General features: G+C 36.3%; 1 long non-coding RNA gene across 1 annotated transcript; it reads left to right on the top strand.

Moving 5' to 3' along the window:
• Positions 1-1,964: 1,964 nt before the first annotated feature.
• On the top strand, positions 1,965-3,314 carry LOC145962880 (uncharacterized). The gene is made up of 3 exons (XR_014436018.1): positions 1,965-2,245; positions 2,927-3,216; positions 3,296-3,314. It is a non-coding gene; the product is annotated as an uncharacterized LOC145962880 (long non-coding RNA).
• Positions 3,315-24,468: the final 21,154 nt, after the last annotated feature.

Consider the following 24,468-nt stretch of genomic DNA (forward strand, 5'->3'; position numbering starts at 1 on the left):
GTGAGAAATGACAAGTCGGATAGACGTTTGTTAGACGTCTAAGATGTTTAATAAACGTCTATTGGACATCTATTAAACGTCTTAGACGTCTATTCGACTTATCATTTCTCACTGAGAATGTACATAATATATGGAGATGAGTATAGCAAATACATACAGTAAGAATATATACAGAAATACATGCATAAATAGTAAATATATATAATAGAAATACCCAGTTAGCCAAGTCTGCTCGAACAGATTTCGCCAAGTGCTTGCTAAAAATTGTTGTCAGCAAAAAGGCTACAATTTTTCTACAAGAGTTGTTATTACCTGATTAAGCTGGCAGATTGGCGGCAAAAACCGAACAAAGCTTGCTGACAAAATCCGACAACAAATTGGCGGCAAAAAGCAAGCGAAGCTTGCTGCATTACTTGACGTCAAATTGGCGGCAGAAACCAAGCAAGATCTGCGCGCACAAAATTTGACGTCAAGTTAGCGGCAAAACCCGAGCAAAATCTGTGCAGGAAAGTCTGATGACAAATTGTCAGCAAAAAGCAAGCAAAGCTTGCTGCATGACTTGACGTAAAATTGGCAGCAAAAACCGAGCAAGATCTGAGCGCATAATTTGACGGCAGATTGGTGGCAGAAACCGAGCAAAACCTGCATAATCGGTATTTAGATGCCTTGATTCAATAGTTTCTTCGCTTTCCGTTACACGATGCACGCTTTCTCGCAATCAAATTTTTGTTAGAAGTAGATATAAAGCCTGCTAGTGGCTATTAATAAAAGATCAAAAGTATATTTCTATTGGTTTAATTTTTGATATCTCATACAAGCCTAATATGAGAATATTAAACTGATTAGAATCAACAGGATAAATGGAAAATTATCTTATTTGAAGCATAAAGCAAGAGTTTAATTATCATATAAATTATATCTCAATTTTATAAATTAAATTTAATTATTTTCACAATTTACTTTATTATTAATCTAATTAAGTTGAAAGAGAATTTGCTACGTGAGATATAACTACGATATAACATTACATTTCATAGTTATTTATGAAAAGAAAATTATAATTTATCAATAAAACTTATTCTGTAATATTAAATTTTATTACACTTTGGTCAAAAGCAGATCATGCTCGGTTTCTACCGTCAATATGCTGTCAGATTGCGCGCGCGCAGATCTTGCTCGGTTTTTGCCGACAATTTGACGTCAACATGTCAGCAAACTTTGCTCGGGTTTTGTCACCAATTTGCTGTCAGGTTATGTCAGCAAGATTTGCTAGCAAAACACGAGCTTAATGCGGACACAGATGGCTATGGATTTGGTGTGGAATTTTGATTAAATTTGCTGCCAATTTGCACGCAATTTGTTAACATTTTGCTTACTGGGTAAAAGAATAACGTGCTAACCGACAGTATGCATAGGCTTTTGGACTGTGATAGTGGAGGGTTAGTGCAAACTTTTTCAATTCATTAGTATAGCGTCTTGCATGCATAGATTTACCTCTATTAGAAAATTCATTTTGTACAATTGGTAAGATAGTATTAGAAAAATTTTGTTTTAAAGTATCCAAAGTTGTTTGTGCAACAAAGCCTTTTTGTTTTAAAACATCAAGTAAGGAAGACAAATTTTTTATTTTACTATCTTTTCTCTTTGTCTTCCTGACTAAATATTTGGATTTTATATGGGCTGTATTTAACTTTTTTTGTATTATTTGTTTTTCTTTTTGAAGTAGATCTTTGAATACTTCTTTTTGTTTTTGAAGCTCTTCAATATGTTTTTTATTTTGATCTTCTTGCAATTCTCTTAATTTCTTATTTTCTTCCTTCAAATTCTTAATTTGAACAGAACAGTCACAATCACATGCCTTACGTTTCTTGCTTTGTGTACTTGTATCTATATAAACATTATATGTGGTTAGATATTACATCTAGAAAAGATAAATTGTGTACGATCTTATATAATTACCCTGGCAAAAATGAGACGTTTCATGAACGTTTGTTTGGCGTTTACATGAACGTTTGTGGAAGTTCGTCGAGAGTTTAAAAACGATTAGTAAAGAGTTTGTAGAACAAAAATTGCAACACTGCAGCGTTTGAAAGACGTTTGTACATAGCGTTTTTGAGAGTTTGCATAGCGTTTACATGGCGTATGCAAAGAGTTCTTTAAACATTTATAGATCCTCTATTAAGTGTTTAATTTCATCTTTGGAAACTGCGTGCATCCTCTATTAAGCGATTACCCGACAAAAACAGTACGTGAAATCCACGTTATTACCACGTAGATTAATATCGTTGAATCTACGTGGATATTCAAGTGGATAATCTGCTCAAAAACGGTACTAGAATCTACGTGGAATTTATGTGAAAATTTCATGAACTTTCGAGACATATTACTTTTTTCATTTTTGATAAGTGAATATCTTGGACATTTATAAAAGTATATAAATACACTCGGCCATAAAAATAATTTTATTTTTATTTATATTTTATTTTTAATATACGCAATAAATAGGCTATCTCCCATTTATCCATTTAATTTCAAATAATCTGTTCCATATTCTGAATCCCAACAAGCGATCCAGATTATTAAACAAATTATTTTAAATTAAATCAGTTTATTAAATTAAACTGACTAAAGAACCGTCTACAATGAAAATAATATCGGTGCAGTGGACGGTGGAGTAAGACTAATGAGTAATGCGAAATGGAAAAGAATCATTCGCTTACGCCTTACTCCACCGTCCACTCCATATTACTTCCATCGTAGATGGTCCTTAAAAGAAAAAATAAACTTCGGATCGTGTTAGTATCAGTTCTTTATATACACTTTATGACGGAAAGTTGAATACGAGTTAGCTAATTTGATGCAGCGCCGCATAGCGGCAAAGCGAGGAAGCATATTCTATATACATATGTACTATTACATTTCTTAGGCGTTTCTTAGGCGTTTCCAAGCCGTTTGTGTAAACGCCGTACAATTCGCCACATTGAAAAAGTATTTGCTGAAAGTGAAAAAACGGTATTGGAAAAAGTGTTTGTTAAACGTTTGAGAAGTCTGATAGTAAACTCTGTACACGAAGATGTATCAACGTTTACTGAACGTACTCTGAAAAATGTTACCTCAGCATTGCAAAACTTTCATGTAACATTATATAAAGAGTTTGTAGAACAAAAATTGCAACACTGCAGCGTTTGATAAGCATTCAAAACCCAACAGCGTTATGTAAGTGCTCTTACAAAGTTTGAAAAGCATATAAACTCTCAGAAAACCCTCACTCAACGGTTGTTAACGCTTTATAAAGTTTCTTATTTTCGCCAGGGTACCTGTGTTCGTAATTATTGAGATTGGCTGAATATCAATGGAAAGTCTCTCTGTTATATTCTCCGATGTGATGGAAATTTCTTAAATTAAAAAAAGATCAAGATTATATATGTGTGTGTGTGTGTGTATGTATATATAAAAGAAAAAAATTATAAAATGCTTATTATATATTTATAAAAGTAAATCATGTTGTCATATACTAACCTACTGGTTCAGGTTCAGGTGTAGAAACATTATGTTGCTGGTTCTTTTTATGTATTTCATATTCTGTACAAATAAATATATATGTATTAAAAATATATATGTATTAAAAAAAACATCAATTTCATGCAATATAATAACAGATGTTTATTATATACTCACGCATTTCAATCATTTCATGTAGATCGCTTAAAGGATCATTTTGAACTTTTTCATCGCTATGTATCAATGTTAAATTTCTTGTAGGAAATTTATCATGTTTTAGAATTTTTCTCCTTATTCCTGGTGTGTCAAAAAAATCTGATATTTTAAAATGAAGATGACAAATTCTATTTGCAGTTGATGGTTGAAAATCTTTATCTTCTCCTATTGCTGCTATCCATTTCTTTAAAAGATCAGCATTTTTTACTGGAAATCTAAAATTCATTTAAGATTTTTATATATTTCAAGATTTTCCATGTTCAGATACGTCATTTCAAAGATACTCAATTGGAGTATGAGAAACAAAAGGACTTAACCAAAAAAAATTGTACTTACGAAAAGAAATGGTTATTACATCCTTTGTTGTAAATACTATTGCAACCCTTCACGGAACATCTTATGGTCATTATTAATAAAAAAAATTTTTTTCTTCTAATGTGTATAAATATTAATAATATATATACATACTATCCCCACTACTATTCTATCCCCACTCCGTCTAATAGAGCATCGAGATTCGGGACTCGCTCGTTCTCGAGCCTCTATTCTCGATAACAGCGCTCCCGATAATCTGAGTCGCGAGAATCCAGTCTCGCTGTCGAGAACGAGCGGGAGTGAGAGCAGATTTGCACGCCTCTAATTATAATATAATGCGTCAACCCTGATCGAACGGTTATTGTACGGTCATCGAACGCCCATCGAACGGAAACGAACGACCGTCGAACGGCTATCGAACGGTAATTGAACGATCATCGAACGGAAATGAACGCCCGTTGAACGGTCATCGAACGGAAATGAACGACCGTCGAACGGAAACGAACGCTCGTCGAACGGAATTGAACGGTCATCGAACGACTGTCGAACGCCTGTCGAACGCCCGTCGAACGGAAACGAACGCTCGTCGAACGGAAATGAACGCCCGTCGAACGCAATTGAACGGTCATCGAACGGAAATGAACGGTCATCGAACGGAAACGAACGCCCGTCAAACGGAAACGAACGATCGTTGAACGGCTATCGAACGGTAATTGAACGATCATCGAACGGAAATGAACGGTCATCGAACGGAAATGAACGGTCATCGAACGGAATTGAACGCCCGTCGAACGGCAATTGAACGGTCATCGAACGGAAATGAACGGTCATCGAACGCCCGTCGAACGGCTACCGAACGGCTATTGAACAGAAATTAATGGCTATCGAACGCAAAACTATATTTTCAATTAAATTATTCTTCAATATGTTTGCAACCTTATTATGCTGTATGGGTATCTTCGTTTGCTTACCAAGTGTTGAAAAAATAAATCTTTCATCAGCCGGCCATGTATAATTTTCCTCATATTCGAAGTATCTCAATATCAAGCGAAACTTGTATAAAGTTCCCGATTGTAAATCTTCCACATGATATATTACTTCTTTGTTATAATTCATTTTAATATAATTCGTTGTGTGCCACTTTTCTGCTGCAATATCTCTGTACTCTAGTGTAGAAAAGATCGTCAGATTAATGTTTGAGATCCATGAAATGTCCATGCTATTAATGTCGACCCTGCTCAAAGTAATATTAATTGGTTCTGAATATATATCGATCTTGCTTAAACTCTCGTTGTAGAAATCGCTGAAATTAATTGGATACACACGCACGTATATCAAGTAATCTTGTACTGGTAGCGACAAGTTAATCTTTGTGAAAAATCTGCCGTCTGCCACACGTTTCGGCACATTGATAAATTGTTTGCTCTTTTGTTGCGTGCCGTTCACTAATGTAACTGACTTCCAATGCACTTCGCAGGTGACGGCCACGCAATTCACTTTCTTGGGTGGCATCCAATAAACTACTGCTATAGTAGGCGTCAAAGCTAGAACATTAATGTTTTCAGGTGCATTAAGCTTGCCCGAATTAGTTTTTATCGGTATCACATTCGAATGCAATGGATTTATTGATAATTGATCAAAGTAAAAATTGCTTAAAGTAAACTTCAACTTGTACTATGTAAATGGTGTTAAGTTCTGAATTTCGTAATATCGCTCGTACGTCTGCACATTGAATTTCTCAGACTTGTTGAGATATATATATAATTAATATGCATATGTATATACATATATATATATATATATATATATATATATATATATATATGTATATACATATGCATATTAATTAAATAAAATTAATGCAATGTAAAATTAATGTAATTATTATTATTATATTGATTGATTGATAGTTTATTGTCGCCCCTTGGGGATTATAAGGCGCTTTTACAAGGAGCGTTCCCGAACCTTTAACAAAACTATACCACTTCTCCCCCCCAACCTGGCCATTTTGCGACCATTACAGACTACAATACCCTCACCCACCCTACGCATCCTCCCCCTCCTTGACCTCCCTCCCTCGTCCCCCCTATCACCCGCCTGGCTCCAGACCCTCCTTCTCCCGCCTTTGTTTCCTTCTTGTGGTTGACTGCTTCCTCTGCACTTCTCCCTCTTCTCTCTTTTCTCCTGTCCCTTGTTTCCTCCGTCCAGCCTCTCTTCCTTCCTCGTACTTTTCCTTTCGCTCTTATCCTCTCCTTCCTTTTCCTTCCGGCATCAGAAATGGCTGTACAGACTAGACCGAACCAAAATTAATCCAACATACAAAAAACAAAAAACAGAGGCTATCAACTCCTCCCCTCTACACCCTCCCTTTCCACCCTTTCCCTTCAGCCTTCCCTCCTATCCCTCCCTACCCTTCTTCTTCCGCCCCTATACTCTTCTCCCTATCCCTACTCATCCCCCCTTCCTCCTCCTACCCTTCCCTTTCTCCATTTTCTACCTTCCTCACTCTCTTTCCCTTCCCCCCCTTCTTTCTACTCATCGCTTTCATCCTCTGTTTCCTCCATCTCCTCATGCCACCTATCTTTCTCCACATCCCATCCCCAAGCCTTCCCATCTATCCATATCCTTCTATTTGTGACTACCACCACCCTCCCCCTCGCCCTCTCTGTCCTTGCCCTCTCCACCAGCTTCCACCTTACCCTCCTCTCCTCCAACGTCAAGTCCTCGTCTACCCCCACCCCCCCAATTCCTCCTTATCTCCCATCCCCTTTCTAGCAATTCCTTCTTCTCTTCCGTCCTCCTCATCCTCAAAATTAATACTATACCTACGTTCCCCCTCCTCTCACTAACCTCCCCAATTTCCACCCTTCTCCCCAATTCCTCCATCATGATCCCTTTTATCACCCTCTTCCTTTCCTCCGCGCTACCTCCCTCTACCCCTCTCCACACCACATTCCTCCTTCTTTCTCCCCTCTTCTCCTTCTCTCCTTCTCTCATTCTCTCCCTCCTCTCCAACTCCCTTCTCTCTCTCTCCTTTCTCACTCTCTCTCTCCTCTCCTCAAACTTTCTCCACACTTCCCCTCCTGTTGTCCCCCTGCCCTCCTCTCCTAAATCCTCTCCTTTCCTCTGTCCTCCCCCCTCATCCTTCCTCTTCTTCCTTCTTTCCTCCCGTTCCTCTTCCACCATCCTCCACCACTCCTCTTCCCTTTCTTCATCTTCTATACTCTCTTCTCCTCCACTCTCCCTTTCCCTCTCTACCCCCCGTCCCTTCTTTTCCCTACCTACCTCTTCCCCCCGCTTCCCTTCTTTCCCCTCTTCCTCCTTCACCTTCTTCTTTTCCTCCACCACCTCTACTCCACTGTCGTCCACTCTACCACTCCACCTGCCCCTCCTCTCCCCATCTATCTCCCCCCTTCCTTCCTCCTTCTTTTCTCTTGTCCCCTTCCTCCCTTCTGTTTTATTTCCCTTTCCTTCCCCTATCTCCTCCACCTTCCTATCCTCCCCCCGTCCTTCCACTTTCCCACCTATCTCCTCCATCCGCTTCTTCACCCCCTGCTTCCTTTCTCTCCCTTCTCCATGCCCTGCCTTCTCCTTTTCTTCCTCCTCATCTACTCCTCTTCTGCCTTCCTCGCCCTTACTCCACTTGCTCTTCCTCTCTCCACCCTCCACCCTTTCCCCTTCCTCCTTCTTCTCTCTCGTCTCCTTCCTCCCCACTATTGCATTCCCCTTCTTTAACTTTAACCCCTTCACCTTCCAACCTTCTTCTCTTCTACCCCCCATCTTCCTTTTCTCTCCTTTCATCCTCTTCTTTGCCCTCCTCTCCTGCGCCTTCCTTCTCCTTCCTAACCTCCGCTCCTTCACTTTCCCTATCGACCTCCCCTCTCTTCTCTAATCCCCTTACCAATCTCCTCATCACCAGAACCAACTCCACCATCACCTTCTTCAGCTCCTTGACCTCTTCCACCAGTTCTCCGTACTCCATTCTGCTGTCCGTTCTTTACTTTTCCTTCCCTGCCGGCACTCCCAAAATTCTTCGTCACCACAATCGATCTGCGCATCGATTCCCCGTCTCTCTATCCCTCGCTTCCTTCAACGCACCCCTGGCGCCATCCATCTGTCACTTGCCTCCTTACTCCAGCCTCTGGCGCCATCTCCACTCTCCACCTTACTGTATCTCTCTCTCCTTCCTTCTGCCTCCCGCGCCATCTTCACTTCCTTCTCCATCACTCTTCACGCCTCTCCCTCCATCTTCCGTTTCCCAACTCAGCACTTTTCCATATATTTTCTCACTCAAAAAACTCTTTAACCCTTCTTTCTCCAACTCCGCCTCCACCTCCATCCGCTCCACCGGTCTACCTCCTCCTCTTCCCCCGCTCCCAGCTCTCAACTCTTCCTCCAACCATCCTTTTTTCCTTCTCCTATCGGCCCACACCTCCACACCTGTCACCTCAATACACGTTCGCGGCCGATCTCCCTTATTATTATTATATAACATATGTATATATATATATATATATATATATATATTATATATATTATATTAGTTAGTTATTATACAGAGAGAGAAGTAATGCTTTACTGCAATGCGATACTATTATCTTACTACAACTTAATTATTACTTTGTCTTTAAAAGTATGAGAGTAGGAAAAAATTTGTCAAACAGAAACTACACAGTACAAAAGCGATCATGTTATAGTTACGATAATGTATTTTTCTCAATGGGATAAATCTGAAAGTCTATCTCTCAGATCTGAAGATCAGCTTTGTTTTTTGAATGTTATCTTTTGTATTTATTTTATGATAAAGCGACTATTAAGAGAAACACAACAATGACATAAGATTATTAAGACATAAAAATGAAAGTGTAAACATTTTTTGACGCTTTTAAGTTTCTTAAAAAAATGTAGTGTACACATATTACCATTGAGATTTTCTTTGATGAAATAAAGGACCAATAATTTTAAAATTAATAATTAAAACCATGTGAATATTTCTAGTCTTAGTCGCATAAGTATTATTGATATTATTAATTTCATTTTATATTAATTTATATTAATTTCATCATTTTCATCTTTCTATGTGAATTTACTAGAATGCTTTTAGTGTTTATCTTAAAGAAGTACTACCATAATAAAACGATCATTTCTGTACCATGTAATTTCTGTTAGATAAATTTTTCTTATACTGTCATAGTTTCAAAAAAGTAATAATTATTGCCTATTTTTATATATAAATATATATAGTTAAATTATATTTTATTGAAATATATATTATTAAAAATTTATCCTCATATGCTTACTGCAACATAACTCGTGAGATTCTTTTTTTCCTTTTATGTTTTTTGCAGTTTCTTGATGATTGGTTTTATTAAATATTATTTGTGACGATGAGGAAAATGGCGCATCTAAACCATAGAAAAAACAAATTCAAAAATTGTAATAATAATATAAATAAATCTGTTATGTCCGTAGAATAGATTAAATTAATTATTTATTTTACAACTCACTTATTTCTTCCACTTTCAAAACATTCAAGTTAAGTTCCACTGCTTCAGCTTGATGTGAAATGTTCACTGATGGGTTTGTGGTTAAACTATTGTGATTTATATTTATAGCAATAAAAAACACATTTTGTACTACTTATTACTCTATTAAGTATATAAATGTAATAAAATTAAGTTTTCTTATTTTTAATTTAAAAAATGTAATATAATTAATTAATATGTATAATTATATTGTATATGTAAAATTTAGACTATTTATGCAAATTAATTTTAAAAGAAAAAAATTGTATCATAATGGTTAATGAAGTCACAATAACATAATATATTTATTTCTTAATACCTTCTGTGATTTCATCATATTTTTCTAAATTAATTACGGTTTCCAAAGGTAACTGTGAAGATAACAAGCTATTAAAGTCCAAATGGCTTTCGATTTCTCCATATGCTTCTTTTTCATTATCTAGTAATTCAAAGTAATTTTCATTACATAAAAAGTAGTAATTCAGAATAAGTATCGTTCTCGTGTTTGTATATAAATTGTAGTATTAGATTATTCTGCAAACTTTTTACATTTACTATTTTCAAAATTTTTACTAAAAAGTACGGAAAAATAAAAATTAAATGAAATTTAAAAGATATATTAATCCTATTAATGCTACTAATTGACTTTTATAAACTTGTAATTAACAAAAATGAACAATTACTTTTTTCTATAATTTGTCTTCCATCTTCTAGTTTTACCAAGCGTTTTTCTTTTTCACATGTCAATGTTTCCAATTTACAATCAGTTGCAGGTTTATTTAATACTTTTTGTACAGAGCTTCCTTCATTTTTTGTTATTGTTGATAATGGCTTGTAATTTATAGGAGGGTTTGGAATACCTATTTTATGTTTTTTAGTTTAATATTATAATTTCAAAAGTTTTCAATATAAATAATATATAAATTAATACTTACGTAAATCTTTTAATTTAATTTTAGTTAATGTGTTCTTTTTATAGGTTGACAATATCTTATCTATTTTCTTATTATTACCTATATTATCTATTTAAAAATAAATATATATAGTATATATGAAATATATAATAAAAATATATAAATATTAAATTTTTTGCTTTTATTACATATTTGTAAATAATTAAAAAAATTTACCTAAATTTTCATTTTCATTTTCTTCTTCGGATGAGGAAGATGTACAATATCGAGATGGTTTTATTATTTTTCGTTTTTGTGAAGATGTGTGTGCATTTGTATTATATATATTATCTTTTATAATTGATAATGTTTCATCGTCATTGGTAGATATGTTTATTGCTTGAATTTCAAATTCTCTAGCTTGCTTATAGGTATCTGAAAAAGTTAGAAATTAGATAAGAATATATGTATATCTACTATATATCTAATATATATCTATATCTATAATATTTACCAAAAGGTCCTAAATATTTTTTATAATGAATATTATCCCAATCATTACTGGGTGTTGTTTTCTTTTTAGACTCAACACTGGGATTTCTTTCTTTCGGTGGCCACTTAAATTCTTTCGTTCTTAATATTAACCATGAAGCTGGTATTGTCGCAGACCACTCATCCCACAGCACAACAAAATACATTTCTATATATAAATATAATTTAAACACACTACATATTAATTCTTTACAAAATACATGCAGTATTAATCCAAAATATTTCACAAATAGTCAACAAATAGTATTATATTGTATTTAACTTGACATGGAATTTTCAAATATTTTCTATAATTCTACATATATGTTAGTACATTTTTTATGGATATACAGGGTTTAGCAAAAGTGTGGAAACCCCTTAATATTTCGACAAATACGCATTTAAAAAAAAAATGTTTCATACAAAAGTTATAGGGTTTTATGTGGCGCATTACACAGCAACATTATTATGACCTCGAATAGCGTTGTCAAGGTTATGTGAAGGTCACCTCCAACTTTTTAAATGGGACACCCTATATGCTTTTGCATATTCTTGTAGCTTATCTCGAGAGCTTTTCAAAACACTATAATTAAGTTAGTTTTCATTAAGTACTTTCCGAGTTATGAAGCTTGAAATCATTTCTTAATTTTACATAAACCATAAAATATGTATCTTGTAAAATATTTATTTTTCGATTATCTTACCTTAATACTTTTATGTACAAAATAATGAGAGTAATCAATTGGTGTAAAGAAAACATACAGTTGTTTTTAAGAAAAAATATGGAATTGTTAATTGCAAATTACATATTTTTTCTTAAAAACAACTATGTTTTTTCCTTACCACAATTGATTCCTCTCATTATTTTGTACATAAAAGTATTAAGGTAAGATAATCGAAAAATGAATATTTTACTAGATATTTTATGGTTTATGTAAAATTAAGAAATGATTTCAAACCTCATAACTCGGAAAGTACTTAATGAAAACTAACTTAATTATAGTGTTTTGGAAAGCTCTCGAGATAAGCTACAAGAATATGCAAAAGCATATAGGGTGTCCCATTTAAAAAGTTGGAGGTGACCTTCACATAACCTTGACAACGCTATTCGAGGTCAAAATAATGTTGCTGTGTAATGCGCCACATGAAACCCTATAACTTTTGTATGAAACATTTTTTTTTTAAATACGTATTTTTCGAAATATTAAGGGGTTTCCACACTTTTGCTAAACCCTGTATATTTTTGTATATGTAATTGTTATGTCAAAACTATAAAAAAATTTAAATGTAAGCTGAATTGATTTAAGACCATAGAGTTATAAGAATAGAGCGCGCGAGAGGACCGCTGGTGCGATATCAGCTTAGAGAGAGAACGCTGCATAAGGGACTCGTCTGTCTCTCTCTAGCCCAGCCACGCGATTGGCTGTCTCCCACCACAAGCACTCCTACAACGTAAGCCCCGTTCCACCTAACTTAAACCCAAACAAGGGTCACAACTTAAATATAAGTTTAACCTTTACATTAGAACAAGTAAAATAGCTGCGCGGATAGCTGCGAATGTTTTTTTGGCGAAAGAATCGAGTTCGATTCCCATCAAATGTATTTTATTTTTTTGTTTTTTTTTTTATTGTTTAAATAGTAAATTGATATATATTTTATTTTAGGTTATATAATTGATAAATGTAATTTCAATTATTAGTATATTATTCGTAAAAAAAAATTAATGAAACTTTTAATGTAAATATAAAAAATGATAATAAATTGTGTTTTTGTATAAATAATATTTTATTTTAAATGTTATATACGAATTTAATCGACAAAGGAATGATATACGTATGGAAGTTAAAATGAAAACTTACAATTATTTTTACAATCTTTTTTAAATACTTTATTTAAAAAATTATAATATCCTAAAAACTATACAGTAACTACATATTAAATGTATTTAATGCTTAAAATTTATAAATAAAAACATGCAAAACATAAATAATGAATCTATAATTATTTAATTACAAAACTTTGGTAAATAGTAAATAAACAAATACTGAAAGTTATCATTGGCCGCAAAATAAGGTAACTTTGTTATTTTTCATTCGAATACGATTAACTTTATCATTCATCAATCTACTTTCATGCAAAAACCTAATGTTTATATATTTTTTAATTATTAGTGTCAACAACTGATTCCTATGGCTTAATAACGGATCTTGTTCTAAAAAATGCTTATCATTAAGTATATCACATGGTAAATTAGTCAATGTTTCGCTTATAATTATTGATACAATTTTTTTATCAAACAAATTTTTTTGCTCCCTAATAACTCTTTCCGTGCTTTTGCATATAACAATTACCCAGTCTGCTGCAAAATTTAAACCTCCTCTATTTTTTAATACGATTAGCTTTGGTGTTTTATCACAATTACTTGATCCGTCAATTAGTTTTAAACAATCAGTACAGTGAATAGATCGCTTTAAATAATGTACAATTGATCCTGAAATGTACGCAATTATTTCATCTCGGTATTCACTATTACTCCAAGAACCATCCATTGTACAGTACTCGTGATCGAATGTACATTGATTTTTATTGGCTGAAATACAATTTTCTGAAGTTTCCGAAGTTTCATTTTCATTTGTGACGTTAAAGCAACCATTTGGTTTTACTGATTCATTTTTAGAGGTGTTATCTATAGTTACTAATAACGTATTATCTAATGGTGCACAGTTAGCAGATGATGAGATACAAACATTCAAACGATTGCTTAATAATTTCCGAATAGCCGAAAGGTATTGAATCGTTGTTGGATTATTATTGAAACCGTTCATCCTTCTAATAAGAGAAAAAAACATCTCTATATGGTCTTGAGACAATTTGTAACTCAAAAGATAATCGATATATTTATTATGCAATAAATAATAAGCAAGGTCATATATATTTTTTAAACATATTATGAACCCGACGAAACCTGTACACACGGTGGGACTTTCGGTAACTTTTTTCTTTATTTTTAGATTATCACCTGATTTTAACTTATTTTTTTTTGGTTTTTCATATATTTCCAATTTTTCAATATACGATACAAGGTAATCTATTTTTATTTTGAGCTCTGGTAACGAGTTGATTGTTACAGACGATCTGCCAGGATTGTTAGAATATTTACTTTTGACGTTAAGAATATCAAAAGTGTCATTAATATTCTTACAAAAAAGAGCTGTTGAATTAGAACCGATAAAGTCTTTTTCTTTCAACTGATATTCTAAAAAATTTAACGCAACTGATGTACTGTTACTCAGTGTTTGTGCCGCTAAAAATACTTTCATTTTCTCGTTTTGAAAATGAATATGACGATTTCGTATTTTTGTGGCAAGGTGAAGTTTTTCATTTTGCTGTTTTTCATTCAATTTTACAACATAAGACCAATCGATTGTGTCTTTGTTATCATATATTAAAGGTCCTTTGTTAGCAAAGTAATTTCGAATAAGCTTGAGGCAGTGGCAAGGATCGAAAAATATGTACACAGGATCCTGGGTCGTAGGATGAGGAAAAGATGGTTTAAAATCAATATGGCAATAATTTAAGTGAGCTCCGAGTAACTCACATGCCGTTTTGTGTGCTTTATCACCATCAAAAGTAACACTAATAACTTTGATGCCGTACTCGTGAAGTTTTATTAGTAAATCCTTCAGTAGAATCGATTTTTCTAAGCCATTCAAAGAGTTAATAAGGTAATGAGCAATTGGAGCTTTGAATGAACCATTAATATTGACCAACAAAAATACTAAAGCTTTTGTAGCTAATTTTTCTGTACCGTCATCATAATTTTCAGTTAATTGCCCTCCCAAATCTACCAAACCTTTCCAAGTACCAGTGGCACAATTCCACTCTTTGTGTTGCTTGATACTCATTTCATCAAACGTTATATTAAAAAAAACTTCTTTCGGCGACTGCTCTTCAACAATTTTTGAAATTTTTTTTATCATTTCTTCTGATATACCAGGTGTGTACTCTGTAGTAGTAAGCCATTTATTCAAAGTTTGAGTGGATGGTAAGCACTTCAAAAAACTTTGTCTCATAAATTCATAGGCAGATGGAGAATGAAAATGCAAACTTTTAGAAAAATTTTTAAGGTCAATTGGAAAGGGAATAGTTGCTTTTTTATTTATCATACGCTGAATGAGCTCTTGAACATGCGTTGGAAGTTCCTGTAGGATAAAATATTTATTAAAGAAAAAAAGTATTTTTTTATGTTAGTGAATTGTATTGGTGTGTTGAAAGGATGTGTTGAAAGGACAGTTTTATTCGTTGTAATCAAATAAATGAAATACTTTATTTAACATAACATTTCTTCTTTATTAACTTTAAAAGCATAAATATACTTTAAGTATATAATATTTCTTAACTTTCAGATTAAATTTCATTAATTCTTATGAAAAAAAGCACACACACATTCACACGATTGCTTATTTAATTACTGATTACTGAAATTCAATGTACATAAAAATATTCAGATAATTAGAAATTGTATAATTTTTCAGGTGTCCATTTTTCATTAAAAAAAAATTACAATTTTTTATTTTATTACTAGAAAATAATGTACAAAACAACGTAAATAGGAAAACGTTAAAAAGTAAAGCGTGTAAATAACATAAACAAAAAAATATTTTGCCGTAATACAAATTCTGTGTATGGTACTTCAATTTGTATAAGAAATTTAAAAATATAAATAAAATACAAATAAATATGTAAAAATAAATGTAAATAATATTGTATATACAGGGCGATCCTGAAAAACGTTATGTCTTTAAAATGACGTATTCCTGACACCATTCTAAGACAATTTTTCCTTTACCAAAATTTGATTTGAAGCGTAGTTTTTGAATTATGAGCAAAAATAGTTAGTAAATCACGCGTCGGGTACAGAAGGCAGGCAGGAGCGGCGCGGCGTGCCGCGAGCGCGGGCGCAGCTGACCGCCCGACGGGTGATTATCACCGCATGAGTCGCTAACTATTTTATCTTATAACATAAAATTATGCTTTAAATAAAATTTTGGTAAAGAAGAAAATGTCTTAGAATTACGTCAGAAATACGTGTTCCTTAAAAAAACGTTATTTTAATAATGAAAAGTTGTTCCGGATCGCCGGCCGTCCGACGTTGCAATCAGCTGATTGCTACACGCGATGTGTGTATGGCGGAGTGTGTGCGTAAGAGAGAGAGAGAAAGAGAGAGAGAGAGGGAGGGTAGGAGGGACAGACATTCATACACACGCACGCACTTTTTTCTCGCTCTCTTTCTCTCTTTTACGCAACACTCATACACTCTCTCATTCAGTCTCTCACTCACACTCTCTCGGTCACTCACTCACTCACTCACTCACCTGCTTACTCACTTGCTCACTCACCTTGTAGCAGCGTAGCGAATCTTCATGCTATGTATTGTTGTTATCTGCTGCACGGTTATGATTGCTAGAGATGCGCGACACATCGAAATTTTTTCGATTATTAATCTCACATTCGATTGACACAATACAGATTACACGATAACGAGTTTACTGTTTATTCACTCACTATTGATTTATCGATACCAAAAATTACTTTCAAAGAAACGCGAATGCAAACAACACATGACTCGACGCGAAGCGACGGACCGCGGAGACTGCGCGACCACAAGAGTTATGTTGCCAGAAACGCGACACGCGACATCTAACAAACGACTTGCGCGTGGCGCGTGATTGACGCGAGATAAGACGAACGATCGGCTAAAACCTTCGCATTGCGAATGCGGTAGAAAACATGAAACGTATAATGACATACTTAAAAAATTAATTATTTATTATAAATAATAACTATTTCTAATTATAATAAATAATTATTATTTACTCAATCACGCGCCACGCGCAAGTCGTTTGTTAGATGTCGCGTGTCGCGTTTCTGGCAACATAACTCTTGTGGTCGCGCAGTCTCCGCGGTCCGTCGCTTCGCGTCGAGTCATGTGTTGTTTGCATTCGCGTTTCTTTGAAAGTAATTTTTGGTATCGATAAATCAATAGTGAGTGAATAAACAGTAAACTCGTTATCGTGTAATCTGTATTGTGTCAATCGAATGTGAGATTAATAATCGAAAAAATTTCGATGTGTCGCGCATCTCTAGCAATCATAACCGTGCAGCAGATAACAACAATACATAGCATGAAGATTCGCTACGCTGCTACAAGGTGAGTGAGCAAGTGAGTAAGCAGGTGAGTGAGTGAGTGAGTGACCGAGAGAGTGTGAGTGAGAGACCGAATGAGAGAGTGTATGAGTGTTGCGTAAAAGAGAGAAAGAGAGCGAGAAAAAAGTGCGTGCGTGTGTATGAATGTCTGTCCCTCCTACCCTCCCTCTCTCTCTCTCTCTCTTTCTCTCTCTCTCTCTTACGCACACACTCCGCCATACACACATCGCGTGTAGCAATCAGCTGATTGCAACGTCGGACGGCCGACGATCCGGAACAACTTTTCATTATTAAAATAACGTTTTTTTAAGGAACACGTATTTCTGACGTAATTCTAAGACATTTTCTTCTTTACCAAAATTTTATTTAAAGCATAATTTTATGTTATAAGATAAAATAGTTAGCGACTCATGCGGTGATAATCACCCGTCGGGCGGTCAGCTGCGCCCGCGCTCGCGGCACGCCGCGCCGCTCCTGCCTGCCTTCTGTACCCGACGCGTGATTTACTAACTATTTTTGCTCATAATTCAAAAACTACGCTTCAAATCAAATTTTGGTAAAGGAAAAATTGTCTTAGAATGGTGTCAGGAATACGTCATTTTAAAGACATAACGTTTTTCAGGATCGCCCTGTATAACAATAAATCTCGCATAATATGAGCTGAATGAAAATTGTGTGATTTATAATGATTATTATTATCGTTTGTCTTCTTTATCATAATTAAAATTTGTTAAAATAGAAAAAAGATTTTGAAATCTTTTATACTTGGTATAAAATAATTGAATATGAATAAATCTAATATTACACAATTAAAAATTTTAAAAAATTAAAAGAATTACTATAAATACACAAATGTATAGTGTTTGTGTTGTTTTGTAATATAGAATTTGATATAATTATAAATAAATTAAAGAGTAACCTGCAAATATTGTTCTGCAGCTGTTTCTTGATTATTTTTTAAGTCATTAATCATTCCAGAATACAGTTTTAATTTCTTATTTTTCCTGGAATTTTGGTTTCGAGCTGCAACTAATTTTAATCTTTGCACATCTACAAAATCTAAAAACTTTCGATAACTTTCTTCAGAACTAAAATCATGTCTGCTTAGGTACAGCACACAGTTGTCTTTTGTAAATTTAATTTTTTTCGCTGCACTTGGAACTTGAGACGTACTTTTCCTAAATCGTATAACAAATATCAAATTAATATGTGATACAATTTTATTTATATATATTTTTTATGTTACCTTTTCCTACTGTTAGCCACAGCATCATCAGAATTTCCATTACATTGAGAGGTTACGGTTAAACTGCTCTCTACGTGAGCTACTTCAGTTAAATTTCTCCCAGTGTTCATGTCATCTTCTTCGGAGTTTGTATGACAATTGATTTCTTCATTAATAACTACAGTAGAAACCCTCTCAGTACTTTCATCCCTGTTTACATTAGCTTCACAGATACTACTACCTTTTTGCAAGGAATCTTCCATAGTTTTTGATTCAATGATTCTCTCAATGTGTGGAACAGCAGTTGAAAGTAATCTTTTACGAGTACGTTGATCATCCACATCACCATAACAATCATCTTCAAAATGAGCACTACAGACGTAGGCTGTTTTGTAATTAAGTGGAGTATTAAAACCTAATGCTTGCATCCATTCTTGCTTTCGTGAATCATCTTTAGGAAATCTGTAAATACAGTTTATGAAATTTTTCATACTACTCGATTTTAAGGTTATAGGTAAACATTTACTTACAAATGAAAACTCCGATCACAAATTGGACTAGCTTCAATACGACAAATGATACACTTTTTTGGCATTTTTATTTATGTGTATGATCAATGTTTTGTCGCAAAATTTTACATTTTCAAATATTTTTAATACGTATCAATGTATCACATGTACAAACAGTTGTCAACGTACTTCTGCTGTGCTGCCGTTGTTTACGATTTACGGGATGGATGCTCCTAGTGGGGAACAGCCAATCGCGCGACTCGTAGAAAGAGACAGACGGGTCCCGTATGCAGCGTTCTCTCTCTAACTCTGATATCGTTTCCACTTGCAGGCCAGCATAGCACTAGCGCGCTCTATTCTTATATCTCTATGTTTAAGACTGAGTCCAGTTCAATACACAACTATAAAGCATTAAAATATCTCATATTATATTTTATTATATTGCACAAATATCACATATTTAGACATATTTTTATAAATTAAATCTATAACTTAAGAATATTATGATTTTATAATGTATTTGGAATGTTGCAAAGATGTATTTAGAACATATATAACCTAAAAAATTACACAAGATTATGCTAAATGATAGTTTTTATCAATATACATATACATATATATTAATTACAAATAATACAAATTAATGTAACTGTAAATATAATTACCTGGATTATTTATTTTTACTTCTAATGAATAGAAAGCAACTATCAAAATGCTAACAATAATGTATAATCATAAAACATAAATCAGACTCGTTACTACACTTTGAATAGTTAACAAAGGGTACGGTTAAAGCACCACTACAAACGTTGCTTCGAAACATCATTCTATCTTTTCTCCTGGAATGAAGAACAAAGATAGAATGAAATTTCGAAGCATTTGTAGTAACACTTTGACCCAAAAGTAAAGCATATATTGAAAACAAATAGCACTCATATTTAATAATATTTTATTATATTTTTAATTATTTTTCCTTAAAAAATTATTAATAATTTTAAAAAATAATAAATTATTAAATAAAATTACAATAATAAATAAAATTTGATGAGTAAAACTAAAAATAAATAAAATAAAATTATCTAAATAAATACATAAGTATTTTTAAAATGTGAGAACTAAATAAAGACACTAAAAAAATAATAACAGTGTCATTCAAAATAAATTATACAAGCATTGTGCTATTAGGAATGTACAATTATTTTTATACATAATTTTTAGTTTAGTGTAGATTATATATATATATATATATATATATATATATACACGCTTAAAATACAATTTGATATAATTTTATGTACATGTATGAATTATAGGAAAAAAAACGAATGTTTTTTTATAAGGAATACAAATTGCCTTTATATTTATTTCATCCAGTGGATAATTTTTTAATTCGGACCATTCATTCCCAACGACAATGTTAAATAATTTTGAATTTACAGGATAATGAGGAAGATTGCTTGTATTTATTAATATTAACCTTTTTTTTTTTTAAAGACAGGAAATGCTTTGCGCACTTAGCGGTCAGACCCGAGGGAGGTACTGACCGCCGTCGTGGGGGACTCCCGGTTCGTCCCAACCCACGTGGGTTGGGCCGGTTTACCACCCAGTACTGACCCGGAATGTCAGCACCGGACCCTAAAACCTGTCTATAGCCCCTGGCCTTTAATAAGGGATTTACGTCCACCGGGAACCGCTTTCGCATTACATCCAGTGGACACCCCTATAGCCTGGTCCGTGAGGACCCCTCCCGAAGGGAGTTACCCCCCTTGCCAATCATCCCTGACTCATAGTCTGGAGAGAGAACGGCCGGGCTATTAGCCACTCTCCCCTCGTCCCCGGGGGTACGTGCAATGCGAGGAGGAGCCCTCACTCCTCCTCGCTTCTCCCCGAAAACGGAAGGCGGACAAAACACCTTCCCCACACACAAAAACGCAGAACGCGAAACCACAAGGAAAAACAAGTAATAAGAGGAACAACGACAAAACCACCCAAAAACGGGGGGGGGAGCACATTTACATTTACACGCAATAGACGTATCCACTGCCATGGTGCACAGATATATGTGCCACCATTACAACTACACAAGATTACACCAATATACAAAAGGATACCACATTAAAACCCAAGACTATAGACAGAGGGCGTAACCGAACCAAACACTTCCGGATCTCTCCGGAAAAACATGGCTGCAGCCCCCATAACTACATTAAACGTCACAGACAAAAACCAATCAAGGGGACGACGACATGGGCTCCGTAGAGCCCTGCGAGTCAGGAGGGGGTCCATCAGCGTCCACAGACGCGCCTCGAACCTCCTCTCGACTACACACACCCGTTATCACCGGACTTCCGGGAGTCGACCCTCCATCCGGTCTACCCGGCACCTGACGCCTCTGTATAGGGATGTCCTCTCGGTCTCCCGTAGTCTTCCTCGGAGGAACGAACGGGCGAGTACAGACCCTAGAGCCTGCTCTGTGATTCGCAGGCTTGCCCTTCTCAGCGCACGGCGTACAATGAGGAGACGCCGTACAACCAGCAGCCTTGTGACCCTCCTTGCCACAACGATTGCAGCAACTGCTGCGGTCCGTCCCTGAGTCACACCTCGCAGACGCATGGCCAAAGGCCAGACAACGGTAGCATTGAAGGGGACGGCGACCCAACGGCGTCACCGAAAGGGTAATCCAACCCACCTTCAATCCACCAGCCCGAACGAGGCTCCGCGCCACCCGCTCGGGGCAACGAAGCCACATAGTCCCCACACTCGATCCCGAAGAGAAGAACCTAATGGGACCTGCGCGAAGATCTTCCAGCCTGCATTCTCCAGCGGACGCCACTTCCATGAGAATTTCTTCCCGCGAGGAAAGACTCATTAATCCTCGTATTCGCACCTCACCTTTACGCATGGGACGGTGTACCCTGACTTCCTTAATCCTTGAAAAGATCTGCGAGAGGGAGTCGGCCAATGCATTGGCCTTCTCGACCGACTGCTTACCGGTTACCGACAGCAGGAGGCTGCCAGTAACACCCCGGCGCATGCTCAACTGTTGAATGCCTAAAGCAGGCAGATTAACTTTAGACTTAGCCTCGGCCAAAACCGAGGCGTAAGTCCTATCCTCTCCTCCCTTCCTCTTATCGATGGTCAGCGATACCACCGACGTCGAGGAGGCGGGAGCCACCGAATTACTCCTATTTTGGGTAGAAATACCCATATTCCTATGTGCCTTTTTAGGCCTGCGCCTTCTCCGGGACCCGCCTGTGGCAGCCCTCATAGACACCGTCCCCGATCCCGGGGCATCCGCCGAAACCCCCGCAGAAGCGGGGGCGGCGGAGACCCCGGAAACATGGGCAGCCACGCGCCCAACAGCGCGAACATCCGCACCCGATGGAAGGGACCCTAACTGAGAGGCCCCTCTCGAAAGAGAAGCCCCAGCACCCTCCTCAGGAGGCGACCGCAAGGTAGCCAAGACTATGGAGGCGATATCTCCCCTCAAATCAACAAGTCTCCTATCCAAGAGGGACGACACCTCAGCCAAAGAGACGGGTCGATCCCCCGCCCCAACGACGGCAGGATCGCCCGCGACAACATTCGGCGGAGACTCCCCGGGCGAAGCCGCACGAGGTCTCTTCTTCCCAGGCTTCTCGAACATTCGAGCCTCTATAGAAGGGAGCGCCGCGCGAAGGGCGGCTAAACTTCCAGAAACACGTTCCAGTTCTTGCTCGAGGGAAGATATGCGACCCCTTAGCCCTTGGTTTTCACTCCGAAGAGCGTCCACCCGAGGATTCGCGGCCACACCCACCCTTGAAGCAAACTCATCGACAATGCCCTCAAGCTTCATCGAGGATACGAGAAGCTCCCTGGAAAGGACTTCATCCATCCCAGAGACTCCCGCGACTCTCTCAACTTGAGAGCTGAAAGTCCCGGCCAGCTTCCTGAGCTCCAAAGTAGTGATCCCCTGTAGGCTGGCTGCAAAAATTCCTCGAGGAGGAAAGTTCTTCCTCCCGACCGCTGTAAGAATTGGACCCGATGTGGGGTCCAAGAGCCTCTCAATGTCTCCCAAAAGGAGCTCCTCCCGCTTGGCCGCGTTGAGGCGTTCTTTTGCCTCAGCGAGACCAACATAATCGCCAGTCGTGGCCGGACGTCCGCGAGTCTCCTTCTTCCCAGAGGAAGAAGGGTTTAAGGACTTACCTCCTTTGGGGTACTGCTTCTTCCCTGTCAGTAAGCGCTTGTCCTTCGGGGTCCATTCCTCCGAAGTGCGCTCCAAAACCTCCGGAGAGCTCGGCGAGGAAATGGTCATGAAAGAAGGATCCCTTTCCTCTTCCCCATCTCCATTGTCTCCACGAACCACCTCAGGGGAGCGAGGACGCTTAGTCGAGTCCTTCCTCGCCACACCAACACCACTCACAAGTCTGCTCAGTTTCAGGTGTTCACTGTTCACCACAACACAAAATCGCGGGCACCTACGATCACCCAGAGTCGGTCCATCCTTGATGCGAGACACAATCTCAAAGAGTTTTGTGGTCTCGCACTTGTCCACACTCGATGATCTCAGTCGCGTGTAGACCCGACACACCCGGCAATCCTTCACGCAGTCCCAAGCGGTAGCCAATTCCTCTGGATTCCCCGCCGGCAGAAATCCAGATGGCCCGTCGTACGATGACGACGAGAGGGTGGCCGGGACAGTATCACCCTCCCCTGGTATCCGAACCCAGGGAGTTCTTCTCCTTTGTTACGTCTTCCATGATTCTGAAACAAAGAAATTGGTTTTCTGTCAGGGTTTTCTTTCCCTTAGGAGGAGACCTTACCTGGTTAACGAAGCCTCCACTCCGGGTGTTACATGGTGTTTTCCTTCACCAAGCTCGGGTACCTCGGGATCGCAAATGCTCGTACACCAAAGAGACAAGCTCTATGATGCCCCTGAGGGAATTAATATTAACCTACCTTGTATCATGAATTCTTTATCATATTTATAAATATTTTTAATATGAAAAATATCAAAACTTTTTAAGTAACAAAAACTGTCAGACTCTTTTTTTGATAAAAGTTCAAATGTTTTATAAAAAATGGAATCATATGCTGATCTTGTTTCATTTGATTTTAAAGAATTATAATGAGCAACTTGAGGTTTTGAAATATTATATTCATGTCGTGTTTTTTTATATGTAGCACGTTCCACTATTCTATTATGTATTTGTTGAAGAGGTTTTTCTGCTTTCTTTAATTGTTTTTTAATTTCATATAAAAAACTTTCAAAAGAAAAACTACTATATGAATCCAAATGACCAAATTTTAGAACATCATCAGCTAAGTGAATTAAATTGTGAACGTTATAAATAATAAAATCTTTTCCGTATAATATTTTTGCAGTTTCAACAAAATAAGTTAACAAATTTTTAGCATATTCATTATTATTAATACAATCACTTTCATGACATAATATCCTAATAGCACAATGCAAAGAATTAAAATGTAATAAATAATTTGGAGGCAAATAATTTTAAAATATAACTGGTCCTACATATAATAAAAATAATCTTAATTCCGTTGCT

The sequence above is a fragment of the Camponotus vicinus genome, unplaced genomic scaffold, assembly GCF_025532165.1.
Source record: "Camponotus vicinus isolate PSW18456_S1 unplaced genomic scaffold, iyCamVici1.0 SCAF_12, whole genome shotgun sequence".
NCBI classification, from domain to species: Eukaryota; Metazoa; Arthropoda; class Insecta; order Hymenoptera; family Formicidae; genus Camponotus; species Camponotus vicinus.